At 40.8% G+C, this 17,654-nt stretch overlaps 1 protein-coding gene across 1 annotated transcript in view; it reads left to right on the plus strand.

The window, feature by feature from the left end:
- The window catches only part of LONRF2 (LON peptidase N-terminal domain and ring finger 2), a 36,472-nt gene extending 20,239 nt beyond the window's left edge, over positions 1 to 16,233 (plus strand). The window contains 1 exon segment of the mRNA XM_073239756.1: positions 10,674 to 16,233. The gene's annotated coding sequence lies outside the window, so the exon portion shown is untranslated.
- The last annotated feature ends 1,421 nt before the right edge of the window (positions 16,234 to 17,654 follow it).

Below are 17,654 nucleotides of genomic sequence, written 5' to 3' on the forward strand. Positions count from 1 at the left end.
CTAATGATATTTGCCTTAATTACTTATGTATTTTAAATAAGATGAAGTGTTTTTTAGGTGAAATTCATTTTTAAATCTAACATTGTAAAGTAGGTATTATATACTCAAGTGAATCTTTAAATAATTGTAACTTTTTAATTTACTGTTAAAACTTATTGAAATGAGTTACTATAATTGAAACCTTTCAAAAACATTATATGCACATACTTGATTTGTTAAATTGTATACATACTGGATCTTCCTACATTATCCAGGGTTCTCAGGAACATCAACCATCAGACTATATGCTCTGTGTCATGATGGATGCTTTTGAGTCTACATGGCTGTTCCCTTTCGTGGCTCCTGTAGGCCCTACTCCATGGTGTTTGCTGTCTCTGCTGGCTAACAGCGACGTAGCCTGGCCTACTGCCTTGTTTCACCCATGCTTGTCTGGGCCAATGAGCCTAGATGGCTCCCCTGATCTCAGAGAGTAAAATGCATGTCTTCATGACCACTGTTCGCAACACCCTTCACTCACTTTTGTATGCAGTGCTGTGTGATAAAGCCATGCCTGGAGGTGGGCACTAGAATATAAGCTCCTTGGGGACAGGGATGGCTTCTCTTATGTTTTCACTCTATTTGCAATGACTAGAATGCATCCTAGAGGTTCAGGAAACCTTGCTGAATGAACAAATGAATGAAGGAATGAATGATTAATGCAAGCTATACACAGAGGGCCAGTGTTCCCAAAATTAGAAAATAATACAATGAACTAAAATCCCAATTTATAATTTGATCTTTCTTTGATGGAGCAATTAGTTCATGAGCTGAGACTTCCTCACTTGCATTGTTATAAACATGATTTATCAATTACTTATATATCTACAGAAATCTTGGTTGATACAATGCTAAGTAGTGTGAATTTTATTGTATCACCCGTCAGTGAAAGGATACCATAAACTAATAGTATAAAATACCTCTGTCATTAATAATGAAGACTAGGAAGTAGGATTTTAAATTAAGTAGAACTTATTTCTGCTAGTTATTCTGTTACTGAGGTTCTCAAACACAGCAGTTCCCAGAGGTTGAGCTCCTAGGTCTCAGTCACTTACAGCAGTACATGTAGCTCGTTTCCCACAAGCTAAAGGGAAGCTTGGCAATCTGTCTGGGACTCACCCAGGCATAAGTGTGTCGGAAATGTGGAGAGCCAGGCATGCACATGCTACCAAAGGAACAGCAGCGTGTTGAAGCCTAGCAGGCCTGGTGTCCCGGCTATGCCTCAGTGACTTTGCACTGGTCCCCCAACCCTGCTGAAACCTAGTTCCTTCATCGGTGTGCTGTAGATCATTCCCGTTATGTTGTGCTGTCTTAAGGCCCAGCTTAACTTTTATAGAGCATCTGCAAGTGGTGTCTAATATATGAGGAAGTCAGAGAAAAAGAGCTGTTATTTGCAAATTCATATGCCTGAGATAAAAACTGCACGCAGAGTTAACAGACTTTCAGTTGCAAACGATCTAGCACTTTTAGTTCAGTTTCCACCAACTTCCCCTTCACATCCAGCTTTCATTCTTTGGTCCCTCACCCCCTTTCTCAATCCAAATAAAGTTAACTCTTTGCCTTTTGCCTGCGTCTGCATAGGTGACATAGCAAAGCTAGAGAAAACCCACAAAATTGGAAAGGTTGGTTTCAGTTTAAATTCACAGTCTGAAATCCTAAACTTAGAACACTGCTTAGTTATTTTTACTAGGCTTCTCTGGTAGCTTCAGGTTTTCACTTTCCAAGATGATTATTTCACATTTCTCTCCTCTCCCAATATAGCCTCCTCACTTCCACCCCCATCCCCGACATTAGGGTACTTGATTGGAAATGTAGAGGCTGTCAAGGCAGACCTGTCCCCTCTTTCCTACGATGAACACCATCTCCTGCCCTTTCCTCAGGGTTGGAGATGCCCTGTGCCCACCCCTACCCAAGGCTGCCCTCCGTGCTCTTGAGCCCCAGCCGGTGTCTTCTCAGAGACTTCATTCACCCTGGCCTCCAGTGTTGACCTTTCTGACCAGGAAGAGAGTTCTTTGTCTTGTAGATTTAGTTACCATATGGTTATTATTTAACATATTCTTTTGTTACAGCTGTTGGCAAGCAGAAATTTTAATATAACTATTCTGGCCAAAGAATTAATATTTCGATATTTGTCAGATGTACCATCTGATAGGAAGAGAGTTTACGATGAAGAAATGATGGAATTGTCAAAGTAAGTCCCCATGCTGTGTGCGCTTGGTCTTGAGTTCAGGTTAAGGAAGAAAAACCTTGTCAACCATGAAGCTTTATCTGTTTGTTCCCCTCCTTGGCAGAGAAATTTGAAAGCCTCAAAATAGAAAAAAATGTTCATTGCTAAGAATTTATGCAAATTAATTGAAAGAGGTTATCAAGTATTTCAAAAGTGTATTTGAACAAAATTATGTAGTTCTTTCTGGTATCTAAATAACTGATACTGAATTTTTCAGAATTGAAAAGGCATAGTGTAAAGAAACAGAAGGGAGAACAGGATTGCCACTCAAAATAGGCTGGACAGTTGTTTTTTGTTGTTTAAAGTGATTAAAGTTTTGTGTCGTAGTAGTCTTTGACTAGTGACATCTTATAGTTCCTTTCGTTTTTTTTTATTTAGGACACATTACCTTTGATTACGAAGTAGTTTTGCTTTTCATCAGAGTTTTTTCCTTATTTATTTATTAACATTGCAGTAAAATTGGCATATAATATTTTATTAGTTTCAGTTATATAATATAAAGATGTGATATTTGTGAATATAAGTCTAGTTAACATCTGTCACCACACAACTAAAAAAACTTTTTTCTTGTGATGAGAACTTTTAAGATCTGCTCTCTCAGCAACTTTCAAATATGCAGTATAATATTAGTAATTATAGTCACCATTCTGTACATTACACCCCAGGACTTTTACAACTGAAGTTTGTACCTTTTGACCCTCTTTACTCATTTCAACCCATCCCCCACTCCACCTCTGGCAACCATCAATCTTATTTCTGTGTCCGTGAGGTTGGTTTTGCTTTTTTTTTTTAAATTCCGCACATAAATGAGATGATAAAATATTTGTCTTTCTCTGACTGACTTATTTCACTTCACCTAATACCCTCGAGGGCATCAGAACTTTTCTAATAGTGATCATGAACTATAGCCTTTTCTAAGTAAACTAATGTAATTTGTTGTATTCTCTTTCATCAGTTAAGTAAGACAGGCTGGGCAGGAAACCCAGGTGAGCTGAGAACATTCTCAGGCTGTGGTCCTTGGCTTTCTTTCCCCACTCAAGACAAAGGCAGGCCTGAAGTTTTTATTTTGTAAATGAGAAAATTGAGGTTGGCTTACATTTGCTATTTCCAGTGACTCGTACTCCCCTCTGTTTCTAACACCTGCATCCCTGTTAACATTTTCCTCTGCCCTGCAGCCTGACCAGAGGTCCCCATCTTTGTGTGTGCCATGGCCTTCCCCACCATCCCATGTCCACTCCATGTCTTTGAGCCCCGCTATTGGCTTATGATAAGAAGATGCATGGAAACTGGCACCGAGCGGTTTGGCATGTGTTTATCTGCTGAGCATGCAGGGTAAGATTTATCAGCATTCAAAAGGTCTTACTTAAATGCAAAAATTTGTCATTTTCTTGAAGAATAATTTAAGATGTGACTCCCATTAGATAAAGTATAAATTAATGGCCATCCATGATGTGATCCCAGCCTTCTTTCTAGCCTCACTGCTTACTCCTTTTTTTCAGACATCATCCTTGCTAGTCTACTATCATATCATCAGTTAATGTTTTCTAAATATAGTTTATACTTCCTTCCAAATACCTCCATGATTCCCTCTGCCAGCAGTTCTTTTCTAGCTCATCAATATACAGACAAATCCACTCTAACTTCTAAGGTTTAAAAACATTGCTGCGTCTTCCATGAAGCCTTTCTCTATGCACAGCCAGAAAAACCCATGGCACTTGATTTTTACCTCTCCTTGCTTTACATGATTTGTCTGGGGAAGATGTTGCAAACCATCAGGCAGCTCCTCTCCATGGGCTGCTCTGGGGACTCTGGGTGCTTCCCATGTCTTGGCTTCCTGATCCCCTCAGGCTTTGTCATTACCATGTGGTCATGATAAGGTCCCTGTATCCAATTTCTAGCTGGTGGAGAAAAGGGGCACACATTACTATAGATCACACCTACTTCAAAGGAGGCTGGTAGAATCTAGTGATGGCTGTTTAGGGCCACCCACTAGATTCTACCATAAATACTATATATTCCATAAAAAGGAAAATGTTTTTTAAAAGTTATGTGTAGGACCTTTATGGGAAAACTACAAACTCATTGAAAGATATTCAAGAAGATCTAAATAAATGGAGAGAAATACCATGTTCATGGATGCATAGGCTCAATGTCATAGAGATGTCTGTTTTATTCAAATCAGTTTATCAATCCAAAGTAGTCACAGTCAACATCCCAAGAGGGTTTTAAATGGAATCGCTCAAGCTGGCTTTAGAATCACTATGGAAAAGTAAAAAACCAAGACCATGATAGTTTAAAAGAATCCAGCTGAGCAAGATGGGAGACCATCCCTATAATAAACTTAACAAGTCATAGTATGTAGACCATTGGAATAGAATGCAGAGATGAAAACATCCACTCATATATGGATTCCAAATTTATAAATATTTTTGAGAAAAGGCAAACTGCTCAATAAAAGGTGCTCAGAAAATTAGTGGGTAATCCAAACAGGAAAAAAAAGAAAAAACTCTGCCTTACACCATACACACAAATTAACACATTTACATTTCCAGTGTGAAATGTGAAAAAATATAAAAATGTCAAAGAGAAAATACTGGGGACTATCTTTACAATTAGAAGTGGGGAAAGATTCTTTTTTTTAACACAAAAATGCTGAGAGCACGTAGCATAAAGGAGGACACTGTTTTGTTTGTATTTCTTATCCTTTAAGCTCCTGGCTTTAATCTAGGGAAAAAGAAGGACCTCCTATGTTTTTAAAATCACAGTCATTTCCCCTGACTGTCCTGTCAGGATTTCAGAGTGTGGCTGCATGCTGGAGATTAAGGACGTCAGAACGTTTCCTGATGGAGGCTCAGTTGTGGACACAATTGGAATTAGTCAGTTCTGAGTTTTAAGCCACCGTCACAGGGATGGCTATAACACAGTGGACATTCAATATCTTGAAGATGAAAAGGTGAGGTTTATTTTACTGGTGTGTGTTTAGAGGTAAGGTGCCTTGTTTCCCTCTGTGTTTTGGAAACACTTGGTCAGAGTCTTTTGGCTATATTACTTATTTCCTCCTTAATTTATCACTTAAAATTTATTTTATAATCTCAGTGGATTTTTAACTGAGTTGAAGCAGTGGAAAAATACTGTCCTCCTGTAAAGATTGCCTTTCACTGCACATTGCGAAACACGTTTTGTGATTTGTTGTTTTGATGTTCTAGCCCAGGAATTGGCAGGCTTTTTTTGTGAGTGTCCTACGCAAATAGTGTACTTTAGACTTTCCAGGTCATATAGTTGCTATCACAACTACTCAGCTCTGCTGTTATCACCCAGAATTATTTATGTGTCTGAAAGAAATATCTGAACTCTTATTTTGACATATTAATCAAATGCTTTGAAGGGAGTGTCAAAAAGACTTGTACAATGATGTCCACAGCAGTCTTTCTCTTTAATAGCCAAGAACAAAAACAGCCCACATGCTCATCAACAATAAATGAATGAACAGATAAATGGAGTTCATTCATATGATGGAATATTACTTGGCAGTGAAAAGGAAAGAACTGATGCCTATACAACCTGGATGAATTGCATAGATGTTATGCTAAGCCAGAGAAGGCAGACACACACAGCATGCACTGTGTGACCCCATTTATGTACTTGGTCAGAGAGTGGTTGCAGAGTGGGAGAGTGGTGACTGGAAAGAGGGAGGAAGAGGCCTAAGTGATGGAGTGTTCTCCATCCTGTTTAGGATGGTGGTTACTCTGGAGTGGAGTTGACAAAACTCAGCCAGCAATTCAGATCTTTTTATTTTTTTGTATGTAATTTATGCTGCAATAGAAACATCAAAATATTTAGAAGGAGGAAGTCCTCAGAATTATTGTATTCCTCTTGAATTTTCTGGGTCACATTTAGAAATGGGGAAAGTGAGAGTCTTCAGCTATCTCACATGATACTAGGAGTCATTTTGAGAACAATGATGTACATTTGCGTCAGCTGTGAATAGAGGCACATCCACAGTGCCAGCTGTGTCCCTGTGTCAGCTGCTGTTCCCGGTCATCTGTGAGCACAGGGCCTCGCAGTGCAGAGGAGCAGAGCTCAGCAAGATGAGCTCCAAGATCCCGGGTTTAAAGGATGAGACCAAACGTATTCCTCGGGGTCCCTCTGCTGCAGTGATCACAGATCTGATGGGAGGGTTTACTGACTGTTGTGGGTGGTGGCTTTTAGGAGTGTAACTTTTTTTTTTAATGGGAACTCAAATAGCTACAACATGAAATAATTTTAATTTTAATTTAAAGAAAACCTTCTGCATAAGAGTATTTGATTCCTTGGAATCAAATTGAGAATGGGTATATGCATTGTACCTAATTTCTCAGTTCACTCTAGTTTTCAGAGATACTGGCATTTTATAACTAGAAAGGCTCTGAATGGCTTACCCCATTTTTACAGATGAGAAAACTCTGCCCTTAGGAAGCTGAACTACTGGCTGTAATTTGTACACGGGAGTCAGTGATGAAGCCAGAGCAAACCTGGGTCCCCTGGTCCCCAGCCCAGTACGTTTCCCAGCCAGGCATTCCTAAGCAGAACTGGGACATACTTAAAACAAGTGACCTAACAGTGGATAGGTACCCAGAAGCTAAGCAGGGTGAATCTGAACTGCCAGTGCCTGCCACCCATGTAAGGCCTATGCAGCCTGTGCACTGTGGCTGTAACCTGGCCTTTGAAATGCAGTTTGATGATGTCGAATACAATTTTTAAAATGTCTAACACTTCACCTTGGTAATTCTACTTCCAGGAAACTGTCTTGAAGAGATGACACCCCTTTCTCTTACCAAAAAATACAATGAAAATTAACAAACCCAAACACATTTGCATTTTTAATATTAACATTATTGTTTTTTAAAACTTTATTTTATGTGAAGGATTGAGTTAATTATGGTATATCTCAAATATTGCATGTAGCCATCGAAAATTATTCATAACTACATGGTTTGTGTGCTTATACTGTTAAGAGAAAAATCAGGATGTTATAGACAAGACAGGGTAGCTAGATCACTATGCAAGAAGCATGGATTCCTGTGTTGAGCATATATCATGTTTATAAAACACTAATGACTCATCAAGGGAATTGATGCCATGAATCTGCTTAGTGGATGTGGGGGAGGTAACTGTTTTTCATGTACTATAATGAATTGTTAAAAAGGTCACCGCTTTTTCCTTGATCAGATGGAAGGTCCAGAGTATGAAGAACTGACCACTCTTCATGACTCAGTTTATCCGCAGTCTGTCTCCTGGTTCACATCACTTCAGGATCACATGAAAGAACAGATTTTAAGCCATTTTGGGTTAATGCCAGATAGGGAACCTGAGCCTCCGGTATATTCTCCTTTTTTCTCTTCCAACACTATATTATTGCTTGCTAAGACACATTATTCTAAAGGAAAATTAGGCAGTTCTATGCTACATGGAGCCAGTATAATTGCTTATGATCCATTCATTTATGAATAGCCCAGAGAAGCACAGTATAGTAGCATGTGCCTTTTGGGACAAAACAGTAAATGTTTTCTGATTAATACCACATAAAGGCTATTTATTTTCTATCAAAAGTCAGTTTATTCTGTCATCTTTTGTACTTTCATTCCTCTCACCATCATTGTAAGATTTAGGTGGTAATGTTTACTGTATTGGCCTGAGCTCTGCATGCTTTGCACACACTATGGCCTTGACCCAGCACACGGGTGTTAATAGTGATGAGAAAAGTCCCCTGGCTCTCCTTACTCCCTGCCCCCAGTCCAGCCCTGCTGGCTTTCTCTGGTGCTCCCCACGAGTGCTATGAGGGATTCGGTTCCTTAGGCAATGACTGGGCTTCAGGTCTGTGATGCTTTCCTAAGTGCAAATGATCCTCCTCCCCTGTGTCTGGGTGACCGAGCCCGGCAGGGGGGGATCAGGCTTGTGACTGGGAGCGTGTAGTTCCTCCTCCTGCACGTGCCCACCTGCCTTAGAGAAAGGGACAGGACCAGCCCTCAGCAGATTAGGGCAAGAAGAAATGTCTTCTGTGCCTTTTCCAACCATTTTTATGCTTCTTTTTCTTGTCTCTTAGGGGCTTCTGTCTTGTACCCCCTGACTTTTCCAAACTCAGGATGGTGCTTTGGGCCAAAAACTGCTCTTCCTCACCCTCCGCTCTCCTACAGCCCCTCCTCCTACTCCGCCCTGCCTCTCAGATTCAGAAAGTAAGGTGATTGACTCGAATTAAGGCATGAATCAATCTTTTATTCTAGGGATTTCTGCTTATTACTCAAATTAACCTCTAACTGGGAGATATATTAATTTTCTACTACTGCTGTAAGATAGCACACAAATGTAGTAGCTTAGAATGATAGAAGTTCTCAGAGTTCTGGAGGTGAGATGTCCCCACCAGGCCTCACTCCGCTTTGACCAAGGTGAGGGCAGGACCTTAGTCCTTTCTGGAGGTTCCACAGGGGAGTCTGTTTTCTCGCCTTTTTTAGCTTCTAAAGGCTGCTGGCATTCCCTGGCTCTTGCCCCTTCCTCATCTCCCAAGCCAGAGCATTGCATCTCTCCTAAAGACCGTTCTCCTAGTCATGTTTTCCTCTGACCACAGTGCAGGAAACTTCTCTGCTTGAAGGGCCTTGGTGATGAGGTTGAGCCCATTGGGAAAATCCAGCATAATCTCCCCACCTCAGGGTCCTTAATCACCTCAGCAAAGTCCCTTTGGCCATGTGGGCACCATGTTCACAGGCGTCATTGGTTAGGGGATAGACACCTTTGGGACACCACATGTCTTCCTGCCACAGGATTTTAGGTAGTATATGGGAGATGTTTTCATGCCAAGTCCCTTCTCCCTAAGCTTGATATTCAGCTTTTTCCCACTGTGTAAGATGAGCAGGTAAAGGAGAGTTTTCTCCAACATTTTTGCCTTCTTCCTTGGGAGAGAAGTTGGTACCTTGCTCACAGTGACTTGGGCTGCCCTGTGCCTTGGGTGGTACTGTTACCTCTGATCTTTCAGCGAAACCTTCCTCACCCTAAGCTAAGGTGACTCCAGAGTCCGCTATCTCCAGTTCCCAGCTGGGATTCTGCCTACCTTCAGCATGGGAGTGGAGGGGAATCCAAGACACCGGCAGCAAGGAAGCCTGGATATCTTGGCTGCAGGACCAGGAATATGGACAGCTTTATGATCAGCTTTTGCCTATAGCTCAATCCACAGGTGCCTTTTTGGTTAAGTATTTTGTGTTGGTTTCAGCCAATGGCTAGTGAAGCTCTCAGCCAAAAATGCCTGGGGGCCCTGGTGAGCTTCCCACAGACATCTCCCCTATCCAAATCTCAGTTACCACTGGACCAATCCTTGTGGTTCTTACTGTGATTGCAGGACACCCTTCAGCAACAACCATCGACAACTTTGAAGAAAACAGGTTTATTATATACAAGACCTGGAAATTCCACAGCACACCTGGGGCTGTACCCAAAGTCATGGGTAGAGAGTGTGCATGGGCTGAGGATTCTGCTTTTATTGAGGTCCAGAGTAGGATTCTAGGGGTTCACTCTTTATTTGTGAATTTAAAACGAGAGTTGGAATTTAAAGCACTGGAAGAGAAAAAAAACAAGTGGCTCTGATGGACAGCTACCAAAGTTACCAAAATCAACCAAGATCGTCAAAACAAAGGAGCAGTCAGTCCGGGAGGTGACCTGGCTCTTTATCTAGACCTGTGGCTGGCAGTGTGTTTATTCAGCATAACAGCTTTGAAATGGATGCCTTGGTAATCAAAGCTTAAGTCAGGCATTTGTATCACAAAAGAGAAGAAAACCACAACTGTTAGGGCTTACATGCCATTATGTGAAATAAAGGCTGTCAGCACAGTAATTCTTATACATGTAATTTGTAGTAACCCCATATATATACAATTAACACTGGCATGTAGATGTTCCATATATATATATATATATATACACACACACACACACCTTTGTCACATTCACTTTAATACAAGATTTATTTTATTATAACACTCAAACTAAGCAGGTGAATCTACTTAATATTATGCTTATATCATGTATTTAAAACGTAACAGCCTGGAACATTGGAAAGGACAAGTAACAATTACAGCTCCCTCTTCTGGCCAGGCTATACTCTTCACTAGGGCTTAGAACAGAAGCAACTAATTCATAGAATGTCCCTTGTGGAAGATACTTCTCTTTGCAAGTTCTTCCTTTTGTGAGTTCTCCCATACTTCCCTGTGTAACGTAAAAGTACACTTTGTATTTTAAGGTCTGGATAAATTTGCAAGTAGACCTAAAATAGGAGGTGGCATTTAATTCTTGCTCACATGTCTGGTGGTGGAACAAAAGACAACACTGAGAGAACAGGCTTGTATTTTAGGCTAAATGTTGTATTTTTCTTTCATTTCTTTTGCAGAGTAATGCTAGTGGTCCTGCTTGGTCCTGGTGGGTCCTGGCAGTGTTGCCACTGGAACGCAAGGCTCAGCTGGCCATCCTTGGCATGACCTCGCTTAGAGAGCGTCTCCTTGCCATTTGGTGAATATTAGTCATCATCACACATAAGATGAATAGTCGGCAAGAGCTGGGTGATAGCAGGGCAAGAAATAATTGATTTTCTTTCTCTGCCAAGGTTTCTGGGGGCCCTTGTACTTTTATGAGGAGTGCCAGACTGGACAATTAACGTCCCATTCATCACGCTTTGCAAAATGCTTGTTGATAGGGTTGCAAAATGGAGCACTGAGCAAACACTGCTTCCTACTCCAAAGTTTAAAAGTCTGTGCCTGGTGGAATCTGCCTCTATACAAAGTTGGCCTGAAGTTTACGTGGAGCCCATGGTCAGAAAACAACCTGAGAAAAATCTCCTTGAAGCAGATGCTTCTCGTGTGCAGTTTACTGACAACACGTATGGTTGACACATGGTTTAGGTTTTGTAAGAAGGAAGAAATCCCTTCCCAGTATGGGAACAGCATGCTTCAGCAGCTAGACAGGAAGGGGGCAATCATGTTGTTATCAGGAAGCAGATTTCTCAGAGCACAGGCTACCTGAAACTGGGCTTAGGGTTTGTGTGTCACTGTGAATTTTTCTGTGAAACTGAGGACTCAAACCGTTGTCCAGTTCAGAAGCCAAATCAGTTCTTACCCAAGAAGTAGTAGCTACTGCATAGAACTGTGTTTTGTATCCTGTGGTAATTTGGGTATCTTAAGTTGCATGTTGTAATAAAATGAATATAAAAATACGAAAAGGTGTAACTTGAGTACAGAAAAATCTGAGAATAGTTTAGTTCATTTGAGCGTATATATACACAAAGAATGAACAAAAGTGAACTAAAACAGCATGATCCTGTGTCTTTTAATGCAATGGACACTGAACATTTAGGAAATAGTCATCTTTCTACTAGGATTTGCATTAAAAATTAGGCCCACCAAGTAAATTTGCATTCACCATCTATCCATTTATATCTGAAGACATTATAAAGCTGCTATGAAATGGAAATCTACCTATTGCAGGAAAATATATGAGGAGAAAACATGTAAGGAGAGAACAGTTTGTATGGGATGTAAGTACTCAGCAAGTTTTTCTACAACCCTAACCTAAAAATTGTCTTTAGTGTTTTTAGGGGGTAAGGGAAAGAGGTGTTTCAATGATCAGAACAGGTGTTATCTATTAAAGAAGAATATGAAGAATATGTATAACTTCCAGACTCTAAAGCATGTTGGTTATATTTCCTGGAATAACCATTCGGACCTGTGCTGCTGAGCGGCTCTCATTTGCTGACCCAGCTGATGCCTTCGGTTGGCATCTTGGTCTCTGAAGCGGAGCCTCTTCACTGAAGGATGATGAGAACCAGACTAGGGAGTGAACCGCAGCTGTAAGGTTTGCTGTATTCACTCAAGGTGTGTGATGTTTGAGTTTAAAAAACATATATTTCAAAATACCAAGTGGTGGCTTATCAATCCATCAAGCATTTTATTAGACTTTATAATAGAATTTCTTCTTAATTGTAGGGGTTTTCCATAGCTAAAACTCAGTTTCACCATAGAGTGAGAAAATACTGTTCTTAGTTATAAGTTACAAAGAGAAAACTTGGTTGGAAAAATATTTTCCAGTCAGATGTTGCCAGCGCTTCACTTATGGTGAATCTCAAATCTCATCTTGAACGTGGGTTAAAGACAGTTGGGCCAAATGATTTATAAATTATTTTATTAATTCAAGCATTAGCAATAGCCTTTAACATTCTTTGGCATTACTAACCTGCTCATCTGAAAGCGAGCAAAGCTGCATTTAGTTTGCCAGATCTTTATTAGAAAAGGGTCATGAAAGTGGGTTTGCACTGATTATTCCCTGTCTCTTTTAGAAAATCTTCTCCTACCTTAAAGTCAAATCATTGCTGTTTGAATTTGGGAGTGTCTATCTAACCATGTGATCATAGTTTCCCTAGGAGCCTTCCTGAAGTTTCTGTGCTGAGAGTATTAGAGCTTTCTCCATAACAACTGGATGCTGCTCTCAACCTCCCTCAGCAAATGTCGTAAGTGGTATAGTTTAACTGGTATAGTTGTTTAAGCAGAACCATTAAGCTTTCTCTTTCTGGTTGTGCCTGCCTCTGTCTGAGTCGTCATCTCTTTGGGAGTGCTCTTACATAAAAACCTGTTAAACAGTAATGGCACAGCCTAGAGCAACAAAAGCTTTGGTTGGTTTGTTTTTTGGCCCCAAAAGGAAATGACCACCATCAGGTCATACCTTGTCCTGCATCATACCCCGCGTAGTGCAGAGTGGGAGTAGCTGGGTACTTCCTGGGCACTTAGTGACATTGTTTGTCAGGAAGTTGAACCAAAGAAAGTATACCCCAAGTCCTATTATGAGGAAGTGTCCTTTTATAAGTTAATGAAAGAAAGAAACCCAAACTCCAGTTTGCTACAAATCCAGCTAAAGCAGAACAATCCCCTCCCCCTCTGCCTGCCCCTCTTTTTAAGGATTTCTCAGAAAGTACCACAATCTCTTGGGCAAAGTAAGAGCATTCCAGTTCCATGTTTCTGAAAATGTTCTGACACCGATGCTCTCGTTATGTTAGAATAAAAACCAGTCTACTTAGGGGAGTAGCAGTGTGGGGGAGTGACTGCTCTGTAAGCACAGGACTTGACGTGCAGTGCACTCTGTTAGGTGTTTTTCCATCCACTCCCTCGAGTGGCTTGACTCAGTTCCCTCCCTGCCTACATCTTTGAAATGCAGCTGACATCCTGACCGGCAGTATTCTGAAAGTCTGTGAGATATATAGAGCATCACATCCCATATGTTGTCCCTGTCTTCAGAATCGAAAGAATATCTTCTAAAGTGCCATATGGAAACAGTTTAAAATTTTAAGGATTATCCAGGCAACCACAGTAAGTTTTAACTAATTCATGTGCCAAATTTTGGAGTGCAGTCGCATTTCAAAGCAGAAATGTCCTTTCTTCTTTTAACTGTCGCCCTGCCCAGACGAAAACAAAAACTGTTTAATAACTTGTATCTAGACCCTTAACATCATCAGTGAACAAAGTTATACCACGAACTCTGATATTATCATGTGTCATAGGATTATTTGAAAATTGGCAGTTGTTAACAATAAAAAATGTACCACCATCTGACCTCAGCTGTATTATATAGGCGTCATTAGGATTTTTAAGTTGCTTTCAGAAGTACTCCTCTGTTTCTTCTGCTTCCTTTCTTTTTTTGTGTTTTCTCCCACCACTTAAATTACTTTGGTGAATACCACTCTTTATACTGTCAATCAAATAAGACAGAAATGTCTGAAAGATAGGAAGAAGATAGTAGTGTGTTAGGGGGAAAATAAATGTAGGTGACTGCTTTATTTTTTATTTTGGTATCATTAATCTACAATTACATGAAGGACATTATGTTTACTAGGCTCCCCCCTTCACCAAGTCCCCCCAACATCCCCATTCACAGTCACTGTCCATCAAAATAGTAAGATGCTGTAAAATCACTACTTGTCAGTAGGTGACTGCTTTTGTTTAATGAGTTTTATTTTTCCCTGGCATGCCTGTGGAGTAGAGGTTCCCCTCCCCTTTTTAACATGGATAACGGTGGTAGACTGCAGAAAGAAGCTCTTCTCCTTTAGCACCATCCTTACAAAAGGCCCTGTTATGGCCCACTAAAACCAAATTCCCAGGGAAGCCAGAACTGAATGGGTAGTGTGGCTGTGCCAGCCACACACAAGGGGAAAATGGAACCCTGAATATTGCCAAATATCACCTCCTCTCTACTAGGGCTAGATACTTAATTCTGAGCCATTGGCTGCTGACTCCTAGGAGAAGGTGTTTTCACCTTTTCAGCTCCTTACCTTAACCTCACATTAACTTTCACCTCTCAGCTGCTAAAGCAGTTACCCAAATCTGCAGACTGTAGCAGTGGGTCTGCTTTAGATGAATTAGAGTATTGCCATAGCATACACTCATGAAGAAATTGAAGTGCCACCATTGTACTTGGCCAAGCTGGGGACATGATTAACTCTGATTTGTACCTGGATCTTAATTTAAAAAGGTGACTGAGTGATAACACAGAGAGGTCAGTGCCATTGAAAGAAAAGTTTTTTGCTATTCATGGTTCTGCTAGAAATGAGAGGCATGCCACACAGGGCCACAGGGAGCAGCAGCGGAGCTGGGAGCAGAAGCAGGAGCGAGGGGAGAGCATGGGGAAGAGCCTTCTGTGTTCCTGCGGGAAAGGCCGGGCAAGGCAGTGGGGGCAGCTTGGGTCTGGCTAGTGTGGGTAAGGTGGGTGGGCTCTGGACTGTAGGGGTGGTCTGCAGTTGTCTCGTGCTGACCCTGGGCGATTAGGCAGAGGCATACTGGTTCCTGGAGTGTCAGAGCCAGGCAGAGGGGGCGCCCAGAGTGTGGGCTCTGAGCTGGTTGTCCTGTGAAAGTCCTGCTGCCTGGGAGGCCCTTTGCGATCTCTAAGATAGGCTAGCAGGGCAGGGGAAGTCTCTCCCCAGTCAGGGAGACTTCCAAGATATCAAAATGTCATAAAATATTAAAAAGAAATGCATGGTATTAGCTCATTCTAGCACTTCTGGCCCCAGCCTCTGTAAGAGATTGGTGCTCTCCACTTGAGTAGGGATTTCTCTGCAGAGGGGTGGGCTGGGCTTGTGAGCACAGGCAGATATGTGTAGCTGAGGCACAGCTCTGCAGAGCAGGGGGCTCCCTCAGCATATGACTGCCCCCAGGGAGAAAGATCAGATGTGATAATAACGGGATACACTGAGGAAGTTTGCCTACATCATGTGGCTCAGTTGGCATATGTGGCCCTTAACAAAAGCGGGTTTGCAGCATTGATTAGCTCTGACCTTTTACTTGCAGGGGTCATTTTAAATCATTGTTTGGGGATCTTTGCTATTCACGCTCCTCTTTTAACTTGAATGGTTTGGTGGAGTTTAGCACTATTAACAGTGTGATCAGTGACTGGTCTGACTCACATTGGCCCCACCCACCCACTTTCCCACCCCCATACTAACAGTTTTCCACCAAACTCTGAGAAAAAATGATAATAGATGGGTTGAAAGCTCTATTTATATATTGCTCTTTCATGCTAATAGAGGATGGTGTTGTTAGCATCTTAATTTTATAGTTGTGAGATGATTTTACCAGTTAAGGATTTGATACATATTTTTTTCTTATTTAATTAGAAGAGCAAGTTTGAACAAATAAGTCAATGTAGATAAAAATCATGCCTGTCTAGAGAAAGATAGGCAATGTGTTTTCATATTCATATAATGTAGATTATTCCTCTGGCCTTCCTTTTTTACTGAGGTTCAAGTCAGTATTAAAGGTGTAATAACAATATCCGGCATTTCTCAGTTGTTCAGGTGAGGCGAGGCTTAAATGTTGCAGTATTTACTTCATGTATTCTTGTACTGTTCATTTGCATTCATTGCAGTTGTGTATATGGATCATATTTGGAGTAAATAAAACTTACAGTGTTGTAAATGTTCTTAATAAATAATTGCACCTAAGCAATAAGGTAGAGTGATGGGAAATTAGATCACATCAATGCATAGGATATTGTCTTAATTTCCTGTGGCTGCTCCAACCAATTAACACACACCTGGTGGCTTAAAACAGAAATATGTTCTATCACAGTTCTGGAGGATAGAAGTCCAAAATCATGGTGTCAGCAAGGCCATGCTTCCTCGAAAGGCCCAGGGAAGAATCCTTCCTTGTCCCTTTTAGCTCCTGCTGGTTGCTGGCAATTCTTGGCTTGTAGCAGCAAAACCCTTGTCTCTGACTCTGTCATCACATGGCCTTCCCTTTGTGTATCTGTGTGTCCAGATCTCCCTCTTCTTATACAAGGACACCAGTCATTGGATTCAGGGCCCACCCTAATCCAGCATCTTATCTTGATTATATCTGTAAAGACCCTGTTTCCAAGGAAGGTCACATTCACAGGTTCTCATTGGACAGGAATTTTGAAGTAACACTATTCAGCCCAGTCCAGATGCGGAACTATTCCAGTATAATTCAGTAGAAGGAAAATAAGAGGAAAAGCTGTCAGTAGCTTTGCCTTAAAAACAAAAATTACTTTTTATGATCAATTATATCCAAGGTATTATAAGATATTATAGAAACTGAACTTGTATATAATTTTTTTGCGAGGGGAATCGAGAGAGAGGTAGTGCTTCTTAAGAAAAGGAATACAAAATTGCAAATACAGAGGTATGAAAGTACATATTCATTTAGATATTTAAAAGGGTAAATTGAAAATCTTAAAGGCAACATCCACACTCATCACAAAACACTGGGAACTGTTTTTGTTAACTGCCTGATACTTATCCTTTTTTTTTTTTTTTGGTTGCATAATACTTTGATCACCTCTTCTTGTAACAGTTTTGTATTAGTTTCTCAAGAGAGAATATTTAATTCTCTCTCTAGCATGGTTGAAAAAATTTATAATTAGAAGTTTCTTTCAGTTCTCAAAAGCTGTTATTGGCAATGTTGTTTAAATTATTAGGATTCTTGTCAAATTTGGGAAAAGGTAATCTGAAATTCCTTTAGGTATGAGCTATAGGAGTCAGGCATTTTTCAAGATACCTCATGTAGCAACTAATCTTAAATCCTTCACTGTCCAATAGAATTTTCTGTAATAATGGAAGTATTTTTTATCTGTGCTGTCCAGTATGGTAGCCAGTAGCCACAGGTGGTTATTGAGCGCTTAAAATATGATTAATGTGGCTGGGAAACTGAATTTTTTATTTACTTCAATTTTAATATTGGCTTTACACCCAGAAATCTGCCCCCTTCTGTGGGGCCACCTCAGTGCCCTCTTCTGGGCCTCCCTCCAGGCCCAGTGAGTATGTCACCAGACCTGGGCCTGAGCCAGTGAATTTGGTGAAACTAACCAAGGACATAGA

Source organism: Manis javanica, chromosome 1, assembly GCF_040802235.1.
Source record: "Manis javanica isolate MJ-LG chromosome 1, MJ_LKY, whole genome shotgun sequence".
Taxonomy (NCBI): domain Eukaryota; kingdom Metazoa; phylum Chordata; class Mammalia; order Pholidota; family Manidae; genus Manis; species Manis javanica.